Source organism: Heteronotia binoei, chromosome 1 (genome assembly GCF_032191835.1).
Source record: "Heteronotia binoei isolate CCM8104 ecotype False Entrance Well chromosome 1, APGP_CSIRO_Hbin_v1, whole genome shotgun sequence".
NCBI lineage: Eukaryota > Metazoa > Chordata > Lepidosauria > Squamata > Gekkonidae > Heteronotia > Heteronotia binoei.
In genome coordinates, this window is record NC_083223.1 from 18368883 (window position 1) to 18375316 (window position 6434).

A 6434-nucleotide genomic window follows, 5' to 3' on the forward strand; every position below is an offset into this window, starting at 1 on the left:
AAAGGCAATAGGTCCACCCAGTTGTTTTGTTGGTCATTGATGAAGCACCTTAGATATTGTTCGAGAAGAGAGTTCACTCGTTCCGTCTGTCCGTCCGTTTGCGGGTGGTAGGCGGAACTCAGTCCCTGTTCAATACCTGTTAGTTTGCAAAACTCCCACCAGAAGTTGGCAACAAATTGTGGGCCGCGGTCGCTAATGACCTTGTCTGGGAATGAGTGTAGTTTCACAATGTGTTGGAAAAACAGGCATGCTAGTTTCTTAGCGGTGGAGAGTTGTTTGCAAGGAATGAAGTGGGCTTGTTTAGAAAACGTGTCCACCACTACTAGAATTACAGTCCGTCCTTGCGAGACAGGCAGTTCAACTATAAAGTCCATAGACACCACTGACCGGGGCCGTTCGGCGGTTGGAGTGGGACGCAGTAAGCCGGGTGGTTTCCCTCCCCTCTTTTTGGCCATTATGCAGGTTGGACAAGAAGCTACAAATTCTGAAACGTCCTTTTTTATTTGGGGCCACCAGAATTGCCTGTTTACTAGGTGCAGTGTTTTTACATAGCCGAAATGCCCTGCTAATTTACTGTTGTGGCAGTGCTATAGCACTTCCTGGCGGAGACTTTTGGGGATGTACAATTTTCCTTCATGATACCAAAATCCTCCTCCCTTTACTAGTCCTTTCGGCCGTTCCTCCCCTTCTTGCTCCACTTCCGTGATTAGTTTGTTTCCCCCCCACAGTTCTGGTTTCCCGGTCTTTTTCCCTGACCGTGTAGTTAGGCCCCCTGCAACTGCTGAGGGCGGGATGAGAGAGTCTATGGTTTCCTCCCGTTGGCTTTCGTGTTGCGGTAGCCAAGAGAGGGCGTCTGCTAAAAAGTTTTTTGAGCCAGGGATGTGACGTAGCGTGAAATCAAATTTGGTGAAGAATCCCGCCCACCTAATCTGTTTGGCGGTTAATTTTCGGCACCCAGTGAGCGCCTCTAAGTTTTTGTGTTCTGTCCATATTTCAAATAGTACTCTGGCCCCTTCCAGCCAGGACCACCATGTCTTTAAGGCAAATGTTACTGCAAAGGCCTCTTTGTCTCAGACCGACCAATTACGTTGCTCATTGGAAAAATTTTTGGATATATAGGCGCAGGGCTTTAGCCTGCCCTCAGAATCTTTCCGCATCAATATGGCTCCGATGGCTACATCGGAGGCGTCACATTGCACCACGAAGGGTTTTAGTTCGTTTGGGTGCACTAGGATGGGTTCACTAGTGAACTGTTGTTTTAATTTTTCAAACGCTTTCTGACACTCGGGGGACCATGCTAACTTCGAGCCTGGTCTTTTTGCATTGGGCCCCCGCCCGTTTGTCTTTAACAGATCGGTTAGTGGTAGCATCACTTTGGCAAAGCCCTCTATGAACTCGCGGTACAAATTTGCAAATCCGATAAAAGATTGGAGCTGTCTACGTGTCCTCGGGGGTTCCCAGTCTAACACTGCTTGGATTTTCACTGGGTCCATGGCTAGACCTTTCCCCGATATTCTGAAGCCCAAGTAATCAAGTTTCTTTTGGTGAAATTCGCATTTTGACAACTTAGCATAGAGCTTGTGCTCCAGCAGGGTGTTGAGCACTTTCCTCACCAACTTTATGTGGGAGGGGAGATCTTTCGAATAGATAATGTCATCCAGGTACACCACCACCCCTTTGTACAGGTACTCCCTCAGTACTTCGTTGATAAAGTTCATAAACACTCCGGAGGCCCCTTGTAACCCAAACGGCATCACTAGATACTTGAATTGTCCCAAGGGAGTATTGAACGCTGTCTTCCATTCGTCTCCTTCTTTAATCCTGACTGGGAAGTAAGCGTCTCTCAGATCTAACTTTGTAAAGATGGACCCCTCTGATACTTTGCTCAACAAGTCTTTAATCAGTGGGATGAGGTAGGCATTTGACATGGATATGGCGTTTATCCCACGAAAATCTGTGCAAAGTCTAAGCCCCCCGTCTTTCTTCTTTCTGAACAGTACTGAGGCTGTGTGAGGGGCCGTGGCAGGTTGGATGAACCCCCCATTTTAAATTCTTGTCCAAGAATTTTCTCAGTTCTGCCTTCTCTGCCCATCCCATTGAATATAGTTTCGCTTTGGGTAATTCTTGCCCTGGTATGAGTTTTATGGCACAGTCTGTGTTTCTGTGGCGGGGAAGTTCGTTCGCTTCTTCCTCACTAAACACTCTACGTAAGTCCCGATACTCTTGTGGGATGGAGCGTACTTCCTCTATCGTTAGGCATAGTTTCTCATTCTTGGGGGGAGGCGCGGGGCCCCACTTTACCAACCATTGGTGGTGGGTGCATTTTTTGCTGTCAAAGTCTATGGTTTGCTCGGCCCACTGGATGTTTGGTTGGTGCTTCGCTAGCCATCCCACCCCCACTACTACATCGAAGGATGAGGAGGGTGCAACTACAAACACCTCCATGTCCCAGTGTTCTTTAATCCCTACTGGGAAAAATTGGGTTTCTTCTACACACGGTTCCCCCTTCATTACTGTCCCATCCATTTGCTCGAATTGTAGCGGGTGAGGTGGGGCCTTTTTTGCTAGCCCTAGCACTTCCACTAGCCTCGGGGTGATGATCTCCCTAGTGCACCCCGAGTCGATTAGCACTCAGGTGTGCATAAATCGTTTATTATTAGGGTTCAACAAAGTCAAAGGGACTAAAAACAGTTGTCCGGATATTCTCACCCGCAGTGGTGCCAGTGTGGCGTCGACCTGCCTTTCGGCACCACTTAGGGCAGGTCGTGCTCGTTTCCCGATGGCTCCGACTCGTCTCCCGACTCATTCCCCCTGGTAAAATCCTCGTCAAGCATCGCAGACAATGCGGTGTTGCCCCAGTTGGGCTCCTTCGGTCTTCCCGGCGTTTTCTTCGCCTTGGGGCCCGTGGTCTTCGGTGCAGAGGGGGGGCTCGAGGTTTCTCGGGGCACTCCCTGACCAAATGCCCCGGGTCGCCACAGCAGTAGCACCTGCAGGTGGCGGACCCTTTTGCGGAGCTGCTCGGGAGGTAGATTTTTTGGACTCGGTCTTTGCCCCTGACTGAGCCTCACGTCCCCCTCTGCTCCCCTCCCGTTGTCGCTGCAGAGCCACTCGATCCATGTTGGTTTCAACTTCGCCCGCCAATTGGATCCACCCCACCAGCATTGTTGGTCGTGCCTGGTGGAGGGCCTGATCCAGGAGGCGGATCTGAGGCCACTCTGGTAGGCTTCAATTTTCATCACCTCGTTCCATCCTCTCGCCCGTGTGCAGTGGGTCTGGAACTCCGCTGTGTATTCTCTCACTGAGCGGGTCCCTTGCTTCAGGTCTTTCAGCACGTTGAGGGCCCGAGCCTCTCGAAGGGGGTCCTCGTATTGGCGCAGCATGCCTTGTAAGAAAGCATGCACACTCCCCAGCTCTGGGCCGCTCAACTCGTATAGACTCACGTACCATCTCCGGGCTGCTCCCATTAGTTTCGATCCTAGGTAGTCCACTCGATTCGTCAGGGAAGGTGTTCCCCCAGTAGTGCATGTAGCTGGTGGCCTGGATGGTGAAGTATTCCATGTCCTCTGAGTCCCTGTCAAACTTGAGGTCGAGTTCACGGGACTTCCCTGGGTCTCGAGGTGCTGGACCTCCATTGGGGGGGGTGCTGGTGGCGCCGGTGCACCCCCACTGCCGCCCCCACCAGGGTTCGCCAGAGGTGGTTGTGCGGGCAGCCCCAGCCCCTGGGTCTGCCGACGTTCCATCTCCCACAGGGACTGCAGGTGGTCGATCTGCCTCCCCACTTCCCGGGCGATTGCCAGGGTGTTACTTTGGATCTCGCTTTGGAGGTCCTTTGCCAGCCCCTTCATCTGGGTCTTTACTTTCCCCAAGATCTTTTCTTCCTAGCGGGAGGCTTCGTTCTCTCTCCCCGGGCCTTCGCCTCTGTCCTCCGAGTCGGGCAGGCTCACGCGTGACGCGTCGACCTCTTCTCCAGACTCTCCCGCAAGTGGTCGGGTGAGGAGGGTCTCGTGCCGGGCTGGGGCTTCGTCCATCAGCGAGGTGGAGATTCTCGGTTTCCACTGGTGCGGGCTGATGAATAAGGTCTGGATGTAGGAAGGGGACTCGATCCCAGTGGCTCGCCTATGTCCAAGGACGTGCCACGGGGGAGTTTTCGGTTCCCCTGGAGGTTCTCCGTTATCCAGAACTTTTTCAGCCATTCGACTTCAAAGTGGCCGGTTCAGATAAACCCCTTTTTAGGGTTCAGTCTCAAAATGTCAGGCGATGGAGACTCAAGGCAGTATTCATTGAAACAATGTATACTTTATTGGAAACTCATAGCTGGATACAAAAGTTGAGACTGATACCTGGGAATGGGTGTCCCTTAGTCTTAAGGAATCTACATCAAAGCAATATCTAAACAAAGCCAGTGTTCTCAAAACAACAGGGAGTGAAGGTGCAAACTTTCACACGAGAGCTTCCGCTTATCTTTTTGCCTCTGGACAACCACGGTATCTACTAACGGTCGAATTCCTTCGCTCCTTTACAACCTAAACAAAGTTTACACATTAAACGTCCCCCTCTTTGATATGCATGCTAGCTACAGTACAACAAAAGGCTTTGGGTTAGTATGAAGAGTCCATTTGGTTAGTATTTTACAATTTTAATATGATAGAATGACAGAGCCTGACACATATGATGACTCTGGTGTTCCTTGGAGGTCTCCCATACAAATACTAGCCAGGGCTGACCTTGCTTAGCTTCTGAGATCTGATGAGAATGGGCGAGCCTGAGCCCTCCAGGTTGGGCAATCCCAGTTTTAGTAACACTTTATTGAATAAATTGAATATTAAATAAGGAGCCCCGTGGTGCAGAGTGGTATGCTGTAGTACTGCAGTCGAAGCTCTGCTCACGAGCTGAGTTCAGTCCCAGTGGAAGCTGGGTTAGATAGCCAGCTGAAGGTTGACTCAGCCTTCCATCCTTCTGAGGTTGGTAAAATGAGTATACCCAGCTTGCCGGGGGCGGGGGGGAAGTGTAGATGACTGGGGAAGACAATGGCAAACCACCGTAAAAAAAGGCTGCCGAGAAAATGTCGTGATGTGACGTCACGCCATGGGTCGGTAACAACCCAGTGCTTTCATAGGGGATTACCTTTACCTTTATGTCATACAGTAGTAATTTATAAACAGTAAAGTGGTCATTTTTTTAACTTTTATTTTTTTATTAAAATTTATATACAACTACATTTTCAACTTAAAGCTGCATCAAAGGCCAAGATCCAATAAGAGAATCTGCATACAATCAGAACTTGAATTACCTATGAAATGCAGCGCACATGAGAAAAAGAGATCAATATAGGCATTCACTTGATTAAATCATAATAACGGGATAGAATCAAAAGTCCCGCAGGTAAACTCTGGCTAAATGAAGTCTCTAGAAAATGTGTTTGGTATATTCTTCTTACAACTTAATTCAGTTAAGGATGTGATATTGTCCATCGTGAACATCTCCCACACTTGGGCATACCGTAGATTTAGTTGAGGTGGGCTGGGATCCTTCCACTTTAGGGCAATTGCCATTTTAGCTGCTACTAATAAAGTTGAAATCAGTCATTTGCAAATTGGAGGGATTTTCTTGTCCTGTCGTAAATTTAAGAACTAATTCTGGTTTGGGTGTGACAACAGAAGCAGTAATTTTCTTAATTTGTTAAAAAAAAAAAGCTTTCCTCAAAAACTTTATAATCACTTTACATGACTACCAGCAGTGGATATAACTGCCTTCTTCTCCACAAGCTTTCCAGCAAGAGGAGGGATATTGATGGGAAATATGGCATAGTCTTTTAGGTGTCATATACCAATGCAAAAGCAGTCTCTGGCTTTGTTCCTGGATATTTAAAGAGTTGGAAGTAAATATACGAGAAGTTTGTTGCCAATGTTCATCGGTTAGTTTTCTTACAGTCCCAGCAGTCAGATTTCTTGTTATGAATTTGGGATTTACAATCAATCAGGATTAGTTCTTTATACAACAAAGAAACCAAGCCCTTTACTTTGGAAAGATCCATCTTACGGATATGTTCAAAAAAGGTAAGCGGTCTTAAAAGGCCATGTTTGGGGGATATCGAATCTATAAGATGTTTTACTTGTAAATATTCAAACCAGTGAATAGGTTAATTTTGTCCTCTAATTTTCTTTTTCAGCCAGACGGTTTTGAGACATAATGTCTACAAATCAGATAAGGTTTGAACATCTCCGTGTATTGAAAGAACAGGGCGACATCCCTGGTGAAAACCAAGACTGGCCTAAAAAACATGACAAAGGAGCGATCTCAGGTGCTATAAAATGACTCCATTTAAGCGTATTTGTTAGACATAGATTTTTCATAATATTGATCTGTTTTTAGGAATTTTCCATATAATTTCTTGAAAGGGTCTGTTATGTAGATATTAGTTCTCAATCATTATC